This window comes from Pteropus alecto, unplaced genomic scaffold (genome assembly GCF_000325575.1).
Source record: "Pteropus alecto unplaced genomic scaffold, ASM32557v1 scaffold164, whole genome shotgun sequence".
Taxonomy (NCBI): Eukaryota; Metazoa; Chordata; class Mammalia; order Chiroptera; family Pteropodidae; genus Pteropus; species Pteropus alecto.
Genome location: NW_006439568.1, coordinates 3,800,166 through 3,825,040, shown reverse-complemented (window position 1 = coordinate 3,825,040; position 24,875 = coordinate 3,800,166). Strand labels below are relative to the sequence as shown.

Here is a 24,875-nt window from a genome sequence, read left to right as displayed (position 1 = left end):
ACACACACACTCAGAGTTTCCATAAAGGAAAGATAATTTTCAGAAGATGATCAAAGTTAGATACAGAATATTTTAAGACATTCCTATTCCCACTGGGTGGCTCCAACTGGAGAAGGATTCATGGCGAAGCGAGTTAATTCAAGACGTCCCAGGTACAAGTTACAGTGCTGGACACCTGACACCATCTAGACAGCAGTTCTTCAACAAGCACTAGACATCTCTCACGTAGCGACCACCTCAATTAAAAACACAGCACCTTGCCCCAAGAAACAGGTGTTCTGATCAACGTCCATTTCCTCTGTAAACACAACCTAGGAAGAAGAGATTGAGATCCTCCATTCATGAATACATCGTGATCAAAGCTATTCGTACAGGACAATAATAAGGCTAATAAGAAGAAGTTTACTTTCTGCGATATTCGGTGACTTTACAGGAAAATTCCTAACCACTCAACACACACTCAGGGTGCATGTGTCTACACACAGTAAGTCCTAGTCTGTAGAAGTTTTAAGAAAATCAGGCAGCCACCTCCACACAGTATCTTTAGGGATGTCAACTGAAATACATGCTTCATCATTATCTCAAGGAATGCCAGTTAAAGATGCATATTTATTTTTAGCACGTGTGGGCTGAAACAGCAAGATGCACCCAGATTCTAAGGGAGGCTAGTATTAACCCATTAATATTACTCTTGTCCACTTATAAATATGGAGAAGGAAGAAGAGCATTGTGGGGAGATGTAGCCTTTATCTACTATCCAAGACAGAGAAGCAAGCTGACTTCTACTTCCTTTCCTCTTGAGTTACAGCTTGAGAGCCAAATCCATCCATTTGGCTCTGGACTAAGCAGTCAGGGTCCCCCCAAGCCAGAAGATGAAGTTACTACATGTTCTACAGCAGACTGCTCTATTATGGTAGTAAGGTGAGCTGTGTTTTACAGTGGCACCAAAATACAAAATGACAGCACAGAGGAGCTGAGGAGGGAAAGCGACACAAAGTGAAGCACTGAGCCAAAGAGGAGACCACACACATTTTCACAGTGTATGCTCCTCTCGAAGAAAATCACTCTTAAGAGGGCTGCATGTAAAGCTGGTCACAAGCACACACGTGACCCGGATGCGGGCATGCCAAGTAAACCCAACACAAGGCCAAGATCCCAAAGCCTTGTGCAAGTCCCAGAGGGAGATGAGAGAGAGGGCTGCTCTCAGCCATTCCTCCTGAGCTATTTTAAGCGCCATGACTTCATCTTCGTTTGCTCTGAAGCAGCACAGATGGGTCACATCAACTTATGTTACCACAGGAAGATAAGGGGACCCAGGGTCGAGGCAGTGTACTTCTCATGCCTCCTGGGAGGGCGACAAGAAGCTAGAACTGGGATGTGTGAAGCAGCTGAGAGCACTGTTTTTTTTTGCTTTTTGTTTTTCCTTTTTAAAGCCTCGGAGCATTGCACAAACACTGCCACAGTTCATGAAACCAAATTCCAGATCCACCTGAAAAATGGCACAAGGCGAATCGCTGGTAAAGTAGCCAAGCCTCTCGGTTTAGTCAGGGCCAACCGCGGTGAGTGCAGTTCCAGCCGCTGCAGACAAAGGAAGGCTCATCTCCATGAAGGAGCGGAAGAGACGGAAGTTCCAGCTGGAACATGGCTCAAGGCAGACTGGGGCTCCCACACGACAGCTCCTTAGGCAAATACACCTTTGAAGGCATGGGCTTCTCCTTGCACCTTTCCAAGAAACTTAATGAACCAGACAATAACGGGCAGGCATTTAATAAATTACGTTTATTAAACCTCTCTTAGGCACTGCACATCTTATTAAAAATGGCTAGCGAGCCTCTTTTAATTCTTATTATTTCTATTTTAAAAGACCAAAACCAGTTTGAAAAGGTGGAAAAATAACCAGGCCAAAAATGCACAGCTGGCAAGACTCAGAGTGAAGAGCAACCTCTCAGTGGGAACTGTCAAAGAGCTCTGCCTTTTACTTAGAGGCAGACTAGAAGTTTCTAGAGGAATACTGACCCTTCCCTCGTCTACCCAATTTGTCAGCTTCTCCCATCACCCTGCCAACAAACAGCATAGAGAAATAACGAAGACGTACAAAAACCAGAAAAACCTAGGGGTCAATTCTGTACTTCCTAATGACATGACCTTGAGCAAGTCCCGTCGCCCCCGAGCCTCGGGCTCCCTGTGCATTTAATTTTTCCTCTGTTACAGGTTGGAGACCAAGTGCATACAGCACTAAGAGCTGGCAATTTGGCCAGCATACCATATGTTGTAGCAATGAGGCAGAGTGTGAGAGGGGGTGTGTGTGTGTGTGTGTGTGTGTGTGTGTGTGTGTGTGTGTATTTTTTAACTGAGGTGAAATTGACACAACATGCAATTAACCATTTTAAAGTGAACAATTCAGTGGCATTTAGTACATTCACAATGCTGTGCAATGACCACCTTTATCTAGTTCCAAAATATCTTCATCACTCCCAAATAAACTCCCATGCCCACTGAGCAGTCAGTGGTCCCCATTACCCACTTTTGATTCTAACACGTACATGAGGCAGACCTTGATCATGGAAATGGTATCTGGGGGGTGTGCTGCCTTCTTTGTTAATTCATCACACTCAACTCTCTCCTTTTTTTTTTTTTTAGGTCAAGAAAACTAGACCAAGAACTTCCAAGGCCAAGTCAGACATGTGAAGCCTTTGTGAAGAAAGGAATGAGAAGGTGCTTATTCCTGATGCGACTTTTAATCATAACTGAGAACATGCAGCAAGACTTCCACAAAATTGGCCATTATCCCAACGTGCGTGGACAACGTGAAGGCTGTAAGAAACATTCCTTTCTTTGCAAAGTAAAGATCGGAGAGAGCAACGGGAGGCAGGAGAGGGCGGAAGCACAAGCCCTACGGCTGAGCCCTTCGCCACGGCTTCAGACACCTGGCCTTCCACTGTGCAGAACCACGGTCGTCAAGCCGACACTTTCTCTACCGGCCAGAGGCTTTCAGCTTAGGACTTCAAGCAAAGCGGGCAAGCAGTGGGCATCCTCACAGGCCTTCCATGACGCCTGCACAGGCTGGGTCCAACGCAAGAACAATATGCTCGAATCTAAACTTTGGCAACGGAAAGGCTATATTGTCTTCTTAATGCAATCATTATTTGGCTTCTAAGACCACTCCCCACCAAAACAAAGAGACCCAATTCCCTGTCTGTGTTAAGAGTCTTAGGTTGCCAAGGGAAAAAAGTCTGTTCCTTTGAATTCTTTTTTAATCTACAGTTTGGGGCCTCAGATGCAGTCTAATGTGAATGCCATCACAATGGGCTCCTCGAGGGGGCAAAATGCAACCCCGCCTCAGGAAGCAGGGCTGCCGGCGCGGTCCCTGTGAGCCAGCCAGCCGCCGGCACCTGGCACACAGCGATTACAGGGACTCGGCACTACCACCTGTGTCAAGTATTCTCCGTCATACACATGACAACGTCAGTCAGATGAACGTTCTCACACTGCTCACTATGCGATGCAAAGAGAAAACGGACTCTTCGAAATTTTAAAGGTACTCAGGATGGAACACAGAAGGGGAGAGAGAGAGCCCCACCCCTCTTCTCGCCGGCTGTCCCCGTAATCACTAATCGTTCATTTTTTTCTTTTGTCTTCTCCAAGCAAGACTCTGAATTCAGAGATATACAAATCGGGAAGGAGGGAGCAAAACTTTTTAAAAGAAAGATTCATTTTCGACATTTAAATTTTACTAAAGGCAGGGGAAAGGTAAGGAAAAACATTTTTCACCCCAACCTCCGCCCCCACTCCTTCCTCCCAAGCTACTCTGCTCAAATCAGGGGTCGGCAAACTTTTTCTGTAAAGTGTTATATGGTAAATTTTCTGGGCTCTGTGGGTCTGTCTCTGTTATCACCCAGCCCCGCCTCTGCAGCACAAAACTAGCCAGAGACCAAACCTTAACACCAGGCTGGCTGAGTTCCAATAAAACTTTATGGATGGACTCTTAGGTTTGAATTTCACATTAACTTTTACATGCCATGAAATATTACTCTTGATTTTTTTCAACTATTAAAATACTATTCTTAGCTCATGGGCCAGCAGCGAGCTGGATTTGGCGCACAGGCTAGAGCTGACAGCCCTGCTTTAAATTATTGATGTTAGCTTTGGGGGGTGCAGTCTACGTGGGTTCTCTCTCTCTCTCTCTCTCTTTCTTTATGGAGGAGGGAGGTTTAGAGGTTGCAGCCAGGCAAGGGTGATGTCACAATAATATACCTCAAAAAGAGAGCACCTACCTCTGTTATACGAATCCCAAGTTTGAAAATTCCTTTTGTCACTTCCGGGTGGAAAACTACAAATTTTAAAACGTGCCTACTTACCTCTAAAAGTTAAACGTTCCACTCCCTTTCCTTCGAAAGAGAAACACAAGTGTAGTTATTGATATTTTCTGAATCAGACCGGTAGGTACTCACTGGATGCCTCTATGTGCTCAGCACTGGTCACGCTGCAGGATATAAAGTGGATCAAGTATCTTATTCCCCCTAAAGGTCTTTGGTCCCCGAGAGCATTCTGGGGTACAGTGTCAGGACAGAGGTGCAAGATTGGGGCTGATTCCTCCTAAACCATGACCTCCGTTGATCCTCCTTCGATCCACTGCATGCATTTTGGAGATGATTTTAGCTAGGGGTTAGTGTATACCTTTGTGGCAATAAAGCTGGTGGCATGGTCTCATAGGAACAATCCTAGACTTTAAAATCCTAATTCTGCCGTTTAGTTCTCTGACCCTGGGCAAACTAATTCACCTCTCCAAGTCCATGAGTCAAATTCAACCTGCGAACTCAAAAATCAGTAGATTTCCCATAATGCCCAGATTCTGGCTGTGCCTACAACTGTGCTGCCCAGCAAAGTAGCCATGAGTCATGTGTGGCTATTTAAATTTAAATTCATTCAATTAAAATAAAATTGGAAGTTTGGTTCCTCCGTCATGCTAGCCAGATATCAAGTGCTCGCCGGCCACGCATGGCTGACGTACTGGACAAGGAACATTCCCTCCATCACGGAGCACGTGCTGGCCAGCGCAGTTCCTAAAACTCTGAGAATCTAGGCCCACGTTCCAACAAGACACACTGGCCAGTGTCATCCACCTGCTTTACACAGGACACAGCTTTTCCGCTGGAAGCCTGACTCCATTCATTCATTCATTCATTCATTCATGTAACCCACTCAGTTCTTTAGATGCCATACTCAAACCCTGCCTGGCCATTACTCGTGCTAAAAGCTGACGGAGCAGGGGCGGGATTAGACAGATTCGAATTCTTCACCTCTGAAGCCGAACTGCATGGGTTGTGTGTCCCCTGTCTCCCTCCCTCTCCCTCTCTCCCTCCCTCTCTCTTGTTTTCGCCGCAGTAAGAAGGTTAACCAGAATGACGACAGATTCTACCCAACGAATGGCCTACTGGCTTCCGGAGTCATCTCTTCGTGACGAATGTGTACTTGTCCAACATGGTTCCCTGTGCTTTGAAAGATCAGGTTCATCCCTTGCCCACCGACAAAAATTCAAGAATATCAATTTCCACAGGAAGGGCCACTTTTTCCTTTGAGATAGGTATTAAGGTACATGCATTCTCTCCCATTCTGGACAGTTAGCCCTACTGAGCCAAAATCCTTGCCTGAACTGCTTCAGAAGCCCTTTCCAGAAGCTGGCCCGGTCCTCTAACTGTGGGATGTGCTCAGAGTATTGTTGGCTGAACCAAAAAACCATCATCTGGTCACAGTGGAAAATCTGGGTGCAGTGTGGAAACCCACAATACCGATATGGGTCAACTCATAACACTGCCATATCCAGGCCCATAACGAACTTCAGAGAATGCCAAGAGGTTTATAAGTTGTGGGAACCTCAGACTCCCCCACACATTTGCAACAAGGTGGAGGAGAAAGAGCTTGGAAAGCTGCCTATCTCCTCACTTTGTACAAGATTTAACCAGGACTAAACCCAACAGTCACCCTCGAAAAGGGAATTAATCTCACGCACCCACTGGGATTTAACTAAAATCGCCTCCAACAACTGCCAAGAGGCTCTTTGAACTCGGTCTTCCTCGTCCTCGCCAGACTTTTCTTTTTTAGTTTCGGGGGTCAGCAGAAGAGTCAGTCAGGTGCTCCTGGTCATCACTGATGTATTAAGCCCTGAGGGACATGCAGGGAGAATGAAGAGTCACAGCAGAGCTTCAGCTGTCAGTACTTAAAGTGTGAAGACAGAATGGTCCCCAGGAAGAGATTTCTAAATGGCAACTGCTTTGCCACTGGATGAGACCAGCACATCTGGCGCAGAGGACTTCTCCCAAGCAGGACAAGTGTATCTCTGGCTCAGGAATCGGGTGTTGAAACAAAGTACCGGGCAAGGCCAAGAGGCAGGCAGCCTAGGCAGGGACGAGGATGAGCCACTCGAAGACATCAAACCTCTGTCACTGCCCGTCCACTGCTGCCTCCCCTTCTCAGCTAAAAGTATTACTCCAAGGTAAAGGTGGGGAGGAGGATTATAAGAAAAAACAAAGGTTATTTATATGCCACAACAAGGGTGCTTAACCTCCAGAATCCAACATAACATTTTTATTGTATTAATAGTATATAATATACCTAATACACGAATTGTATATTTATTACAATACTTCTATTATAGTCATCTCTCTGAAAGAACACTCGGGAATTGACCATAAATGTACTCTTAATAAACTCATCAACCATGTAGACGTGCTGGAGAACATTCATCAGTGCTGGGCACAGTGTGTTTACAGCATGAAGGCTCGTCCCTCAGCAAAACAGGTGAGACTGCAAGGCTCTACCCCCCCCATCCCACCCACCCCTGCTGCTGGTCGCCCGGGAGACTCTGTGTTTACTTTTCGCCAGGTCTCCATTCCCAGGGGAGGAAGGCTCAGCCAGGCCACAAAGACCCTCAAGGCCAGCGTGGTGGTTTCTTTAGACCACAGGAAAGGAACTCCTTAATCCTGGTTCAGGAAATTAATAATCTATTCAAGGCCACCGGGGGATTAAGTGGCAGGTCACAGAGCAGACAGGTCTCCCCTGCATGGGCCGGGTTCCAGGAGTTGGTCAGAATGGAGGGCCACTGCGCCCGGCTTCCTGCCAGGGGCAAAGCTGGACTTCACAAACCTTAACGCAAACGTGTGTACAGAGTCCGAAACAACACAGGGATGCTTTAAAAAATGATGAACTCAAGCGACTCGTCTGCCAGTCAGCATCACGACCCTCTCTGAGGCCAACCTCCGGACTCCCACGTGTGGTTTACATCGGAGGAGCCGCTGCAAGCATGAAACGTACTGTGCACACGTCCGTCTCAGTTTGTGTCGTGTGTGCGTGTGCGTGTGTTTAAAACGTCCACACGGAAACTGTGCCCATCCCAAGTACACTGCAAACTATTCCACTGACAGAGGGACCCCGACCACAGTCTAGTTTCAATCGTCAGCACCTTTCTCAGCTACTTCCTAGTTTCCATTTCTAAATCATGACAGCTGACGTCCGACGGCGGCCGTGGGTCGGGCACAGAACTGAGCCCCGAATACATCTTCTCAAAGACTCTTCCCCACGATCCTGACATAGGTGCTGAGTCCAACTTATAGACGAGGACACCAGGGCACGCAGAGGTTAAAGCAACGTGCCGAAGATCACGCTGCAGAATCGGTGCAGGTCAGGATTCGGTCCCAGTCAAGGGCTCTTCACCATCACACTTCGCAATTTCACTCAAACGATGGGTTAGCGTTCACAGCGGAAATTGCTTACCCTTATTTACATTTCACACTGAAATCATTTCTGTGGTTGTTAAGTGCAGGGTGGGAAGCTGTTTATCAACATGTGTGCCCACCACTGTCTTCAGCAACCTCCCTCATGCGGGGTTCACTGTTTACTGACTGGTGGCTCCCTGGGGGTGACACAGCCATTGGGCGTCTAATGGGTTAGCGTTCACAGCGGAAATTGCTTACCCTTATTTACATTTCACACTGAAATCATTTCTGTGGTTGTTAAGTGCAGGGTGGGAAGCTGTTTATCAACATGTGTGCCCACCACTGTCTTCAGCAACCTCCCTCATGCGGGGTTCACTGTTTACTGACTGGTGGCTCCCTGGGGGTGACACAGCCATTGGGGGCACAGCAGCTGGCGTCCGGAACCAACATGGCAACCCTTCAATGCTGCCTCTTCACAGAGGCCAAACAACACTTCATAGCCATGAGGAGCAGCACAGGGACAGTGCAGAGCCCATTCTAGGACAACAAGCATTTGGTTTTGACGCTCAGAGAACGGGAAAGCTCCAGCTTCAATTCCTATGGGGTAAGAATTATAGCCGAGAAGAGGCTGCAGGGGCCGGTCTGGCCCTTGTCAGGCAGATGGAGTCAGGAGGGGGGAGCCCAGGCCGCTGGGTAGAAGGCAAAGGGTGAAGGCCGGCTGCCTGCGCCAGCGGCCAAGTGCAAGGCCAGCTCAGGGCAGCTGAATGCAACAGCAGTCCTCATTTCAAAGAAGGGGAACAAAGTAGGGAGGGGCAATGACACAGGAGGGACCCTTTCCTTGTGGTGCGCGCACAGAGACAGCACATGATTGGATGCGGTAATGCGAAATAGCATTTCGAGCCAAACTCATACTGAACACAATCAAAGAAAACGAGGGGGTTTCTGAAGCCGAATCACATCCCCCACCACGTTCTTAAAGAAAACAAAACTGGATGGGCTTTGAAATACGGATGTTTTGTTTTGTCTTTGAAACACCGACAAATGGTGGTTCCGGCCCTTCCTTCTCCAAACTATTGTCACCGGACAGGTGACCAGGTTCTTGTCAACATCATGAGAAAGGATTTACGGACACCGTGACCTTTTCAGACCGTCTTGGTTCCTCTCCTGATGTTTTCAAAGCAGTAAATCAACAGTGCACTAAACAGTCTGGCCCCATCTTACTCCATGTGGCTTAAACCCGGTGTGTTTGGGTTTGATGTTACAGGTCTCCCATTTAGAGTATGCAAAAAACAATAACGATGAAGTTTCGTACACCTAAATGCCTTTGGTTAGAAAGGAAGAGATCCAAAATTCAAAACATTAAATTTAATTTAAAAACAAAGGGGAATAGTGACACTAACCATCCCCAGTAAAGGAACTGTGAACAGACACACATACACACATATTCTGCCCTCCCCCCACTACTCCCCCACCTCTCTCTCTCTCTCTCTCCCTCTCCCTCTCTTTCGGCTTTGGGCTCAAAACTTAGGAGGCAATTCCCAGGAAGGCTGGCTCCTTTGACAGCCTGGAAAGGAACGCAGGTCCATCTCCAGACTGGAAAACCTGGCTGGAGGCCAGAGGGGGGGCAACCTCTTCCCAGGGTTCCAGCACAAAGGAACCCACTGTCAAGTCTGGGTCAACTTCTCTAGAGGCAAACACCACCAGACACAGGGTAAGGAGAACATCAGAAACCATCCCACTGAGACGGTCACCCGACAGCTGGGCAGATGCGTACTCAGGAGCAAGGAAACCAAATGTGGTGGCTGAACGCTCAGGCTCTGGACCCAGATGCCAGTTCTCCGCCTGCAGTGGTAGTATCAGAAGCTGCCCCGTGGGTGCGGTGACGCCATAAAGAACCAGTGACTATTCCCAGTGAGGAGGCCTCCGTGCTCTGTGGCTACTGACACATGCCCATCTCCGTCATCAAACCAAGAGCGAGCTTTGGTTCCTTGGAAAGCAAAGAAGGTGACCTAAGCCTCAGGACTGATCATCTAAACAAATGGAATTTTGTTCCTGTCAACAGCACTTTAAAGAGGAGAAACGATCCTTTGGTTTGCAGCCACGGCCAAAACTCTCAGACCACGGATGCATCGCAAGAGTAGAAATGGCCACAGTAACACAAAAACCTTTCATTATGTTTTTTTCTAGGCAAACTGGAAGCTACTTCGCATTCTTTTTAGCTTTTTTTTTTTTTAAGCATCTAATACCATGGCCATTAAAGACCACCTCGGAAAGTCTTTGCTGAGCACCAGAATGAGGCAGCTGGGATGCTGGCACGCGGAAACGTCCAATCCTGTCATTTTGCAAAAGGAATTCATGCTCATCATTAGCAATGCTTTTGTCCATGCCAGAAGGAAAATATAAAGGCTCGACTACGCTGAAGTAAATTCTACCCGAGCCGACTGCCACACGATTTTATAAATTATAGAGTAACAGGGAAGATCGAGATTTTGTGAATTGCGAGTCTAAAGAAAAAGATGAACAAGGCAGCCATATTTCAAGAAGAAGTCAGGTTAAAAATGTTAATTTCTGACAAGATGGGTACATTTTCTTTCTCCTCCGTGAAGTAAATAGTAAGTAATCAAAAATCTTAACATCCTAAGAAAAGGTATATATTTAACCATCACTATAGGTATCTGAGAGATTCAATAACTCTTTGATCTTGCGTGTGTCAGTCAGACACCACCAGGTAAGAACCAGGACCACCATTACCAGCCCAAATGTCAACTGAAAAGAACCGAGATGGACAGATAAACTACAAAAGTTGCTTTAAGAAGCATTTTTATGCAGATATCAGTAGAAAAGCAGAAACCCTTAAATACTAATGAAACATTTCAGAGAAATTTCCTTGAAGATAACTCTTCTCATCATATACCTACTGAAGAGACATGCGAACACAAATCAGTGTTAAAGTAAAAGCTCGTTTCGTGCGTTCGGCAAAGTTTTACTTTGCAGCTATGTTAGGGGTAGCAGCACAATGATGAATAAAACACGAAACGCTGGCAGGGTGGTTGCCAAAGGCTGAGGGAGGAGGAGGGTGGGGAGTAACTGCTTAATGGGTATGGGTTTTCGGTTTTCGTGGTAAAATATACATAGCATTAAATTTACCATTATAACCACTTTTTTTAAATTGAGATTTTATTTTTTAGAGCTGTTTAAGGTTCACAGCAGAATTCAGGGGAAGGTACAGAGATTTCCCATACACCTCCTTCTCCACAAAGGCACAGCCTCCCCCATTTTCAATGTCCCCCACCAGAGGGGGGGGACATCTGTTATAACTGATGAACCCACACTGTCACATCATTATCACCCAAAGTCCACGGTTTACATGAGGGTTCACTCTCGGTGGTGTACATTCTATGGGTTTGGACAAACACATGATGACACGTACTCAGAATCCAGGCATCATACAGAGTATTTTCACTGCTCTAAAAAACCCTCTGTGCATTATAAGCACTGCCAAGTGTGCAGCCCAGTGGCATTAAGAGCGTTCACATTGTTGTGCAAACATCATCACCATCCGCCTCCAGAACTTTTTCATCATCCTGGGGCCAGGGTTTAGATTGAGGTGATGAAAATGCTTTGAAACGAGACAAGGGTAGTGGTTGCACAACTCTGTAAATGTACTAAAGGCCACTGAATTGTTCACCGTCAAATGGTTGATGTTATGCAATTTTTTAAGAAGTGTTAGGCACAGCACGGTGCTCACCGTTCGTGAATGAAGGAGTAAGTCCTGGCCTCGAGGAAGCGCACGGGCAGGTAAGGGAACAGGGACGGGCCAGGAGGAGACTGGTTTTGGGGATGGAGCAAAGTGGGGCTCAGACCGTGAGGACTGAAAAAAGGGTTCCCAGAGGAGGGACTTCGAGCAGCGGTCCTCAACCTGTTTGGCACCAGGGACAGGTGCTCCTATGGGAATCTAATGCCTGAGGATCCGAGGTGGAGCCGAGGCGGTGATGCTAGCGCTTGGGAGCAGCTGCAAATACAGATGAAGAAGCTTCGCTCACTCGCCTGCCACTCACTTCCTACTGTACGGCCCAGTTCCTAACAGGCCACAGACTGGTACCAGTCCGGGACCCACGGGTTGGGGACCCCTGTCTTAGAGGGTCAGCCAGGCTCTGCAGGTGAGGGACGGGAGAGGAACATTCCGAGTCCACACCAGTCTGGGGAAGGTGATAAATTCCACGTACCCAGGCATGGGGCAGACGACTAAAACACTCAAAATTCATTTAAAAAATGTAACTGTGTCAGGTGATGGATTTGTTAATTAACTTGACTATGTGGTAATCACCTCACAATGTGTATTAAATCATCACATTGTACACCTTTAAAAAAATCATTGCACAACCTAAATATACACAATTTTTATTTATCATACTTCAGTAAAGCTAGGAAAAAATAAGACATTAAGATAAATAAAAATAAACATTTATGTTACCATTAGAATACCCCAAATCTAATGAGCACTATAATAAATAATTATTTTTATACTGAATATTTATAATATGTACAAATTTACTGATAATTATGAACAGACTATAAGAATGATAAACAAAATAATAATAAAATCTACAGAATCAAGAGGAATCTTAAAGTGTCAAAAGAATTCCTTCAAGAGTAAAAACAGAGACGTCAGTGGGTCTAGAGCAGAAGCTGGAGATGGAGCAACAGGCGGAGACAAGGAGGCAAAGTGGAGTCAGAAGTGAGCCGTGGTGTCTAAACGTGGGAGGAGCCACCTGGCCTCAGGTGAGCAGGGACCCCAGAAGCCACACGATACGGGAGCACATGACCTTGTGCCACAGCTGTCTGGAGCTTTCACAGCCACAACCTCATTTGAGCTCCATGGTCACCCTGACAAGCAGCTATAGCAGACCCAACTATCGTCCGATAGATGACAAAGCCACGTTGCTGTGACTGGGCAGTGTGAACCTGGAGCCGGCCTCCTGACCCAGGCTCAGCCTCTCCATGAAGAAGGACAGCTCATCTGTAACGAAAACTCCAACGCTCTGTTCAACCGCATCTCCGTTCTAATTTGACTTAATCATTTGGAAAAAAGCTGTGCATACTTTCACACCAGGAAATGACCTTCTGGTGAAAAGGAAGTAGTCCTTCTTGGTAAGATGTGGACTCCACAAAGTTTCATACACACAACAGGCACAGTTGTCATTTCTCACACGAAATAATGCACGGATTGTCAGACTTCTAAAATCATAACTTAGTTATGAATAATTTAAAACCTAGCTTAAACGAACCAAGTTGTCCCTAACTGCCTCAAAAGAGGCACAGCCACCGTTCCATTAACCTGCCAAATGAAACACCTAAAAGGTCTTGCTCAGTGGTTCACAACCACGGCCATTTTGTCCCCTATGGGACATTTGGCGACGTCTAGAGACGTTTTTGGTTTTCACAACTGGAGACTAGGGATGTTGCTAAACATCCTACAATGGCCCTACAACATAGAATGACCCAGGCCAAAATGTCACTAGTGCCGAGACTGAGAAACCGTGGTCTAAATTTCTGGGTGGGTCCAGATACACAACGGATCTGAGGTGGGAAGAACGTGGGCCTGAAGGACCTCGCAGAGGGAACACACACTCCAGGCTCTGCTGCTCAAAGTTGTGTGTCGCTTGGAGTCACCAAGCTGGTTTGCCTGGTTTGCAAAATGAAGTTTCACCACCACCCTCACTGAGACAAAGCATCTGAGGAGAACTCAGACAGGTAGGGCCCTCCGTAAATCCTCCAGGCCATGCCTGGCCTAGGATTCCCGCCACCTGTGACAGGCAAGGGCTCCGGGGTACCTCACCGTTTCCAAATAACACACACTCACAGCGCTGGCTTGAGACAAACAAAGCCCAAGGAACAGACGCACTGTAAGCCCACCTGTGGCCAGTGCCCGCCAGGAGCACCAACATCATGGTGGGGCAAAGGACAGGGGTGTTTTTACATGGCTTATTATTTCTTCCGGTTCCAGTACTAACAACACATCTCGCACTTGGCTTTGAATCACATGATCCAAATGGAGGAGCGCTCTCATAGTCAGCCTCCACCTTTCAACGGGCACAGACGGCAATCGCATGCTTAAGTGGGCAATCGAGGGCTAGGACCCAGGCAAGCTCTCTGGGCTCTCAGATGTGGTTTGCTGGGTGGATTCAGAGAGAGAGGGGTCAGAAAAGGCAGGATGACGGGCACATGCAGAGAGCTGAAGGTCTTTTGTCTGCCGTCAGGCCCTTCTGACAAACCCAATGGACTGAAACAGAGTCCGTGGAATAAAGCCCGGGTCGGCCCTGCATGCCCATTACTCCCAAGAGGGGCCTTGGGAGTAAGTACGTCGGCAGCATGGGAGGAAGGCTCCATTTTCACCCTCTGCTCCACAACGCTTTTGTATTTTATCAGATACTTGGACCGCCTTTGCCCTACCACTGACAATCCCATTAAAAGGGTGCACATTAAAGGTCTCTTTCTGCCTTAGCAGAAATAATACATTTCTTTAAATTTTGTAATCATTCAGCTGTTTCCTTTCCTTATTTTAAAGGGGGAAGAAGCAGCATTGAATGGAACTGTGAAATGCGGGCAAATGCAGCTCTAAAGAAAAGTACCACCCAGAGTCTGGATATTAGTTTCCATGGCAACCAGGCTCCTTGGGCCCTGGCACACACAGCAGGAAATGCTGCAGATTTCCACAGCAGTGTCTTTTACTAGAAATAAGAGTCCCATGACAATTTGAAACATTTGGGAATCAAAAAACACATAGAGTGTGTGTGTGTGTGAGTGTGTGTGTGTGTGTGTGTGTAGTGGGTGCACACGCACACAGATACACGTGTGTGTGTGTGTGTGTGTGTGTGTGTAGTGGGTGCACATACACACAGATACATACTCACAAAACTAAGACAGTGTAGAAGAAGCCTACTTATTCTCACAGATCAATATGCTTATGTCAAATACAACAAATGATTAAAATATAAACAAACACACACACTACGAGAAAACAAAAACATCCCCCACGGAAAAAGGAAAGACTGGTGGGAAAGCTGCTTTGGAAAATCACATGACCAGGATTTCATCTAAACAAACAAGCAAACACAAATCTTTACAAACACTAATTGACTGGGAACATAGAGCAGAGATTTGTTTTCACAGCCCATGTTCTTTCCTACTCAAATACCATTAACCAAGAGGTTCGCCATGCAGCTCTCGGACAGAAAGCCCTGGGCCAGAATGAGCATCCCCACTGTCCCCTTACTAGCCGAGTGGCCTTGAGCAAGTGACTTCACCTTGCTGAGACTACGTTTGCCCTGTAAAAATAAAAAGGGCAAAAGGGAAAATACCCTAGACGGTGGATAAGAAAACACTGTACTTTCTTAAAAATAAAAGACTAGAAAGTTGTGTTAAAAAAACAAAATAAAACAAAACAAAAAACTTCCAGGTAATTCTCACCTTTAGCAACGTACATATTTCTAAATGTAGTGTATAAAAATCAAATTTCTTTAAAAACGTATCGGAGAATTCACTGCCAGATTCTTGGTGATGGAAGGCCTTGAGAATATTCTTTATTCTCTGAGTTACTTCCCAATTTTGCATCCTTCCTAGAGCAGAGCACACGTGAACAGTTGAAGTGAAAATGTTCCTACTGCAGAGCAGTTTTCACATTTTGTGCCTGTTTTCCGGCTGAGGCTTTATCAGAGGGAGCAGAGAGGAGGCAGACTCATCCTAGAAAAATACAAGTTTGACGACTTCAAGAGTCTTCAAATTCACATTTATGTTCTCAACGGCTGTTTTTATCTGAGGTGGGCAGACCAAGTTCACGACGTTATGGCAAATGATCTTTCGCAAGAAAGCATTGTTTTAAAAACTTTTTTTTGCCTCATGAGTAAGAACTAGAATAAATGCATTTTTTAAGAATGCTGATCAATATTTTACCCAAAGTGACCAGGACACATTTGTGTGAGTGGCAGCGGGATGGGGTGGAGGCGTCTTAGGTATGAAGCCAAAACAAAAAGAGAAAGGGACTAGGGTGGAGAAGAGGGAGGGACACCGGGAAGGATCCCCTCTGTTTGTGTACAAAATGCACGACAGTCCTGCAAGCTGGAAGGATGAAGTGCTGAGCACATCACTTCATTACGGAAACTGCCTCACGACACAAACAGCCTGCTGCACACACATCGACCCAGTCAACTATAAAAACACGCATCTTCTCCACACCTGGACTTCCCTCCCTGCTGCATCATTCACCAGCATTCACCGAGACTGCTGACAGGAGACAGAAAACAGCACACACTCTAATTCAAGCATCGTCCGGGAAAATACACTAGGACAAAACTCTCCGGCTGCTGGTGGGACACCCTTTAACAAAACACACGGGCTCGCGTGTAGAATGTGGATATTCTCAGCCGTCCCTGGTATAGGATTTTTTATGATTCTGGTGACATCCTGCTCTGGACAACCTTACGTAAAAGTGGGACTCGGGTGAGTGCCTCTCAAGCTGACCCACAACAACTGTTCTTTCAAGTGTCATTTCCGGAAGACTGAGTGAAGAGCCAAACACAGCACAGGCAGGACACTGGCTGACCACAAGGGACAGCCCCACCTCTGGCAACCAAAGATCAATAAGGACGCTTGTAGAATGGAGAATGGTGCTCTCAGTCTTCGGTTTTAACATCGAGAAAAGGTGAATGGGATCGGAAAGAAGGGTGTTCATCTCACCCCCAGTAATAGTTGTTTCATGGTCCCAAATCTTCTGGAATATATGCACCTGCCTATCAAAATAATCAAATACATAAGCACCCACCTCCTAACTCTTTCGACCAAAAAAAGGAGGGTGGGCAAAAGATTATTTTTTTATATTTATAAAATAAAAATACTCAATAAACAATAAACTCTTTTGTTATTTCTAGTCCTTATCTATAGTGCAATATGTAAAAAAAGTTAAAAATACATGTGCCACTCGACTGTCCTAGACTCAACACCGAGTTTCATATAAAGCAAACCAAAAAATAACAGCTTAAAAAATGGAAAATGGTAAAACAAACTTTACATTCATAGGGCCATTTTGTAGAAGTTGTTTTATCCTAAGCAGAATGTGCAGAGTTGTACTAATGCACTAAAATGACTCAAGGTCTAGCAGAGTGGAAAAGCATCAAAATAATGAAACCTAAAAGCAGAAAGTGCTTTATGAACCCATTTAAAAAGATATTGTATGTTTTATGTCACCCCTTAATAGGCCGATAGCAGCTGCAAAATCTCTGTAGAGGAGATGGATGATTTATATCTTCAAGCACCATTTTTGTAATAGGCACACAGTTTTTAGGTAGGTTACCTACTACTATAACAACTTATAAAAGTTTTTTTATTTATACTTCAAATAAGATTGAAACCATTAAGTATTCAATATAAAAATAAATATATACATACACATATACATAAGCATATTTAAGTATGGAGTGGCTTGAGAGGTCCAAGGCTTTCCTTCTTTTATCTAACACATATACATTACGCACACACACAGGTTGTTATAAATACTGGTTGTGTGTATGTACGTGTATATACACACACAAACATGCACATGTATCCTCATTAAAAGGATTGTAGTTTTAAAGTCCAATTAATAGAGGGCTATTTGACACAACCCGGCACTGAAGTCATTCTTCACGTGCATATGTGGTAAAGAACATTTACAAATGGTCAACACATGACAATGAAGAGAGAATCCAATCTCAGAAGCCTCTGAACTCACTGCTGAATCCAGACGGCTTGTTGACATGTGTACAGAGCTCGGTAATACGAACTCACTTTGCCAATTTTGTTAATTCAAATAAGTATCTAACAGCAATCACCTTTCTCAGGTTCCTAATTCCTTAAATGCTCCTTGAAGGGAAGAACAGGCAAAGGCTGACTTGTCTTAAAAGCTAAACCTTCATCATAACACCATTTTCTCAAGCTTTCCCCATTATCATTCCATTATCATTCCCATAAGGAGCTTTGTGGGACTTTTTTCCCTTAATCACCCACCTCCTCATAAAATATTAATTCCACAGATACAGGTATGCCTGCTTATATATTGTACGTATATCTGTGCCTGATGTATAAAAAAGAGCAAGTTCACCCTCCCCTCAAGAACCAATGTTCATCCTCTTTGGAATAATATCCTGTCTGTTGAGAATGCGTGAAATGGACATGCTTGAAAAAGAAGGGGGATGCGTTTATTTTTGGGAACGATCACTGTTTACATGCACCTCTCCACTTAACACCCCCACCACAGGACTGCCTAACCCTCTGTCACCTACTGACCCAAGGCCTCAGAAACAAGGCCCCTTTCTAACTGATCTTAGCATTCCCAGGTATACATAAGTCCTCAATAACACTTTCTGATATAAAACATAAAATATTACATTTACTGTTAAAGCAGAAGAAGCCTTTATTTGTAGACATTACACTCCCTATCCCTGTGCTATGTAATATGGTACCACTAGGTGTATGTGGCTATTGAAATTAAAAATTAAGATTTAAAAATCAGAAATTCAGGTCCTCAATGACACTAGCCACACTGCAAGTGCTCAATAACCCCACGTATGGCTAGTGGCTACCATACTAGATGGTGAAAATATGTAACATTTATATCAGCACAGAAAATCCTGTCACAGGGAATGGCCCTGGCCCAGCCTGAAAGCCTCTCGAGGCCAGGACTGCATCAGAGTCATTCACCACAGCACGCACCGGACCTGTCAAGTCCTAACACAGGCCAGCATAGAAAGGGGGAAAAAATGAACGAAAAAGAAAATGGGAAGGTAACATTATCGTGGCCCAGCCAATTTCCCACTTCGACCGACTACAAACGTTCTTATTTTTTATAGCTTTGTTCTTACTCTCAGCACCCGCTACGATACAGCAAAGAGAATTTTCAAAATGTAACTGCCAGCAGGGCAAAATTTGCTTTGGGCTTACTCAGAATAAGTCATGTGAATCAAAATCAAGGGGTCAAGTTCAAAACCCCGAAAATGAAAAGCAATCGAGTTTCTAGGTCATGGTCAAAACAGCATGCCTAGATTCACGTTTAAAAATATTAGAGAACACAGCTCCTGGTCCATGCGCTCTAAGAGCAAGCGAGGAAGTGCTTCACTTTATAAATTTTTTCGCAAATCGGCAACTGTTTCTTGGTCACTGAAGATGTGCCAAGCTCTAGGAAATCAGAGCTAAGGTTTTAGACCCCCTGTGACAGCTATATACAGGCTCTAAGTAAAATTACCATCAGCCAGTTTGCCATAAAACTTCTTCTCCAGCCTCCAGGAGATGCTTTATGCTAGATTCCTTTTTTACCTATTATCTATAAAGCCTTGGTAGGCACAAGATCCTCAGAAAAATTAATATACTATCCTTGAATCTTTCAAAACAATAAGCTCGGCTCTTGAAGAAAAACTACAACTGAGTTTGTTTCTTAGATGCATAAGTTCTCTTTTTTCCTATCAGAATTCTAAGGACAATAACCAAAGATAACTAAGGAACCTGAATTGGCCTGTAAGAGTAAAAAACCAGTAGCCACATCAGTAGATTCGCAGATGGCAGCTTTACGCCTTTTTTATTTTTAATCAAATGAATGAATGTTCTACATTCCTTTAAGGTCATTTTCAAAGAATATTCGGTTCCAGGCCTGTGAGAAGGATCTTTTTTATGACTTTTTTTAAATAATTAATTTTTTTTCTCAATTTGGGGCCAAGTAGCTCCCCGGGCTGGAATAATAAGGCTCTCACTCCATCAAAGAGTTCTGAACTTGAATGGCAAAGTCAATCCAGAAGTTAGAGGCCAATGAGGTCTCGATTAGACAACCTGGTTAAAATAAAACCTGGGGGCAGACAAAACCAGTCTGGCTGCCTCTTGGAAACCGCTCCCCAGCATCGCATCCCTTGCACAGAAGATTCCTTCTCGATACCCAGTCCCCCACGCCACCGAGTGCAGGGTGGCTGCCTTTCACCACCTACCCATGGCCTTATCACGGAATTGCTGCGCCCTCTTCAGCGACAATGAAAAATGAAATCACATGTTTCACCAGAGGCTCGACCCTCAGGGAGGGGTCGCCATGGTTTGAATTCTGAACTCCTAAACGGAATCTGGCCAAAGACGGCCCGGTACCAACCTCCCACCCCCAGCGGTGACAGCCTTCCCCACCCGACCCACCTAGGCTGCATGCAAAAGCTGTCTGCATCCTGCTAAATGCCAGATACTTAGCATTTGGGTATGTAGGTTTCTCAGAGAGGGGCAGGACACAGGTCCTGTCCTGGAGGTGTCTGCAGTCTAATGGGAAGATGGTGACAACAGTGAGGTGAGTGCTCTAGCAGAAGTGTGTGCCACAGCGGTCCTGAGGCCTGAAACCTGCCTTATCTTGGCAAATGTTTCATAGGCGATATGACTCCTTTACTGGCTCTTGGAAGACAAGCAGCAGACCCTCAAGCATAGAAAGCGGGTGGAGAGGCAAGGGCACTCCAGGTGGAAAGCACACGTGCAAGCAGAAAGGGATGGCAGGTTTTAAGGGTTCCAGGGAACACCGAGCATTTCTTTGCGGGGGGAACTGCCAACCATGGGTGGAGATGTCATTGGACAGGTGGGTGATGGCAAGATGGCAAGAGGCCTTATTTCCCTGGGAAGCTTTTACAGACCTGAGGTTCCCATGTCCCACCCGCTTACTCGGATTCCGTGGGCATCGAGGCAGGGCCGGCCCTGAGACCTGGACTCTACACCAGACTTCCCGAACGACTGGGGTCCAGGCAGCCCGATCTGGTGGCCATGGCATTTAACACTATCGATACTAAAAACATGTAACGTATACTAAAAATATAACGTATTTTTAAGGACTAGGACTGCTTCTGCCAATGTACGCCATAGAGATCTTCACTGATGCACAGAAGCTTGGCCATCCAGGCTCACTGATTAAAGCACGCACTTGACTGTCTGGATGGAGGCGGCTGTCTTAAGAGTTCCAGCTTCCACCTGCCCTTGTCGTCCCTATGCTACCTGCCTGAGAGGGGGCCTTTGTTATAACGCAGATCAACCCACATGCCCATCTGCAGTTTCCATTTTCCTTTTCTCTCTCCCCTCCATTATTCTCTGCTTAACTCTGCTCTATTCCCTTTGTCTCCAGAGCAAAAACTGGAAATTCTGAAGATAATACAGTGAAGAAAACTCGGGCTGCCTGACTTCATTCACATTTTATGAATTTAATAAGGCCAAATCAAAATTTAAAACCACAGAACATTAGAGCTGAAAAAGGTTACTTGTGACCATCTAGGCCTTGGGAAAATCTGAAACGGGTAGGGAAATTAAAGCCCAGAGAAGTGAAATGAAATGACTCGAGGTCACACAGCTGGCATAGCCAGAAGACAGGCATCCCAACTCCCAATCTGTTACTCCAAGGTGCTACATAGATTGTTTTTTTTTTTTTAATATATTCAGGAGCAAATAACTTTAAAAGTAAATAATAAGCTTATCCCAAATCCTGCAGCTCCTTACATAAGGACCCGTAATTTAATGGTAAAAGTCTAGGCTCTGGGCCAGACTGGTTTCACCGCTTACTAGCCACGTGACCTTAGGCAGGTTAGGTAAACTCTTCATTCTGATTTCATCACCAAAAATGAAGAACATCAGCACCTACCTCGTGGGGCTGTTGGGAAAATAAAAAGACTCAATATATGTAAAACACACCTGACAGAGCCCTGCCCAGGTTACGTATTTAATAAAGGTCAGCTATCATCCTCAGTATTGAAACCATGCCCATTTTTAAAAGTGACATGGAAAGAGTTTTGGACATTGAAGATGATCCGGTTGGCTGGAGATCCATTTCTGTCCTTAGAATCTTAAATTCCTTACCATGAGTTTGGTATATCATCATCTAAACATCCCTGAGATGGTTTTTCAAAGCTACAAAGGAATTACAGAGGCACACACAGGCAGCCGAAAACGAAAGTCACACAGCATCATGCTCTTCAAAGGCCCTTGCTTACACAAGCAATGGTGCAGTGGCTGCGAAGGGCCAGTGCTGTCTGAGACAGCATTTCATCAGCTCAACCACTCCTGCCTCCCACGGAGACGCAGAGCTAGGGCCTGGCGGACGAGGGCGAGGGTGCGTGCTCACAGGTGTAGGAAGGCCGCTCTCCAAGACCGGTCACCTCCACTGCGGTGGGCTGAGAAGCTTCCCCCACCACCTTAGCTTCTTTTCTTTTTTATTTTTTTTAAGTAGCCTACACAACTTCATGCCAGTCGGAGCAAACATTTCTCAACTCCTATAACCACCTCTGATCCATCATAGACACCAGGAAAATGGGGACCCTGCTCCACAAAGTTCTATGTATGCTGAACGCCTAGACACTAATTCCTTGTGGCCAATAATGCAAAAAAAAAAAAATTGTGCTTTCATATTAAACACAAGTTGTATATTCATTCCAGAGTGCAAAGTCAACAAAATTTGGACCTGTATCATGTATTATGGCACTAATAAACGCCTCAATTCCATTACAGTTTAATTCTTAACCTAAATACACATTTTAAAAGTAACTTGTACTCTCATTTAAAAAAAAAGTGAACAAAATAGGATTCTAACATATTTCCACATTCTACGTAACAATAGTTATATAACAACTGATTTTGCTTGTATAGTGACTAGCTTTAAAATTTGTTCCCAAATAAACTGTATCAAGAGCTAATGTAAAGTATGTGCTAAAAAGGACAAGGACCTTTCAGAAACATAGAATGCTAATATTTTGGAAACCAGAGATCTGACAGCTTGAAATTATGGACACTTGCCCAAAAGAGACACTCTTAACGAATAACTGCTATTCTCTTCCATCTCTTCCAGGAGAAGGACCAGAAAAATATACCTCTAGGCTCAAAGCAAGACACTGGACTTTCTGTAGAGGGTAGATATCAAACTGCGAACTGTTTCTGAGTTCCAGCCTTCACAACCTTAAGCCCAAATATATTTGCTGCTGACAAAAACAGCTTGAAGCATTTTCTACAGATTCATCGTTTCCTTGGTGATGTGTACACTATTAAAAATAAATTACGCATAGATCTCCCAAAGGACGTACACGCGGGCATTAATTGCAGCATAGCTTGTAACAGCAAATAAATGGAGATAATCTAAATATGCTTCAACAGAAGAATGATTAAATTGTGCTATATCCAGACAGTGAAATTCCATTTTGCTGCTAGAAAAAAACAAGGTAGATCTATAGGTACTGACATAGGATGATAACCATAATAGACTGTGAAGTAAGAGCACAGGGACAATGTTTTCCATAGACCACCTTTTGAAAAAGATCACACGGATATACTCTATTACATACGGCATTCTATATATTATGCTACAACTAGCTTTTTTCCCTCCCAGATGGGTTTATGTATGCAGAAAAGTCCATAAATGACACTAAACCCAATCCCTGCAAAAGGTACTGGGAAGGTAAATTTAATTATATATATTTTGTTATATGATTTTTTTAAACTCAAGAGCATGGTTTTTGGGGGTTTTTTTTTCCGATTTTCAAATAAAAATTAACTTAATAAAAATGCCTTCTGATGCTTATTGAACATATGAAAAGTATATTCAAGTTTCTTTCTTATCATCTCCATAAAATATACCTCCTTTCCATGAACCATACACTTTTTAGATCATGTGAGAGTCCTCACCCTCCCACATGCAAAAGAAATTTATTTTCCCCCGGTGTATATGGATTCTAGACGTGGTGAGATGTAAAGTATTCTGGCATGGCTATAAATGACCTGAAGTTGAATGGTTTAAAAATATATCAAAGCCGGGTCTGTTCACTGTGACATTATCTGTCTTTTGTCAAATACATCCCCTCTAAGCTCCTACTCTACCCATATCGCCACCACAGAGAGGCTATTCTGGTTTCTCTTCCCACAAATAATTGCTCTGTTTTTCCTCCCTTCAGCCATGGCACTCGTAGGATCTCGTTTCCCACGGAGAACCTCTGTGGGGTTCTCTACAAAAACCAGGTTCCCACTGCAGGAAATTACGGACAGTCAGAGGATGCCTTTCTAATTGATCCTTTAGGGTCCATCCAATAATCAAACATTAAAATATAAAAACTTATGAATCACAGAGCATCAAAAAATGCAATGTCAGACATCTAGTTTCCTTAAAATAGTAGAGCAACTTTTAAAACAGACATATTCATATTCTGATGGCTATTCTAGAAAGACATCGATGTAACTGACAAGCCCAGTTCCAGATACTGGCAAAGTATAAGAAAATATTATAAAACAGATCCAATAACACTAACGATGGTGAACACAGGCTTGAATGCTATATTCGTCTTTATACTTAAGTTTTCTAAAGTTTCTGTAACGAACACAGCTAGGCTATACAATAATTTTTTTGAAGGGCTTAAAAATATACTGATGAAGACCCATAGCGAGCTGACAAACCGGGTGAAGACACCGCTACTCCGATGTCACCACCACATTTTCCTAGGGAGCCTTCTGAAACCCTGTTGGCATCTTGGAAACGAGGAGAAATATTACCTCCCCTGGGAGAACTTCCTCAACTCCCCAAGCTGGCTCAATTGCTCACTTTTCTATATTCCCCGGGCACTCTGTTCTACCATGATTACCATACCAAACGCATGATTTCTGTCTGCACCGAAATTCTCGATTTGCACATTACATTTTCTCCCAAAATGGAATGGAAGCGCCTCCAGAACGAGGAGAGTAATGCACTGATGTCTGTGGCCCCACGATACTGCCTGACATATTAGCAGTTTTCAAGTTTCTTGAGTGAATGAGAAGTGTACTTGCCACAGATTCGCTCAGCTATTTAACTCAGCAGGTATGGAAAACAGGTGCCTACTGAAGCCCACCGGAGGTACCCACCATGTGCTTCAGAGAAGCTGAACTCTCATGTGACTAGGAACAGCCCCCCGACACCCACATTTTCCAATGTCACTATGACAAGGATAGAACAAGCATATAGCTGTCAGTGCACAAGCAGACCCTGACAGGTAAGTCGACAGGCAGGAGAGATTCTCCACCTGAGAATGAAAAGGAAAGCCCCCCTCTTTGAACAGGGGTTTCCACGTTGCAGGTAATATCACATTTCTAACGATGGTGGTGGATACGGGGGTATTC

General features: G+C 44.7%; 1 protein-coding gene across 6 annotated transcripts in view; it reads right to left on the bottom strand.

Annotated features, from left to right (window-relative positions):
* The window catches only part of MTSS1 (MTSS1, I-BAR domain containing), a 146,481-nt gene that overhangs the window by 94,737 nt on the left and 26,869 nt on the right, over positions 1–24,875 (bottom strand). The window lies entirely within an intron of this gene.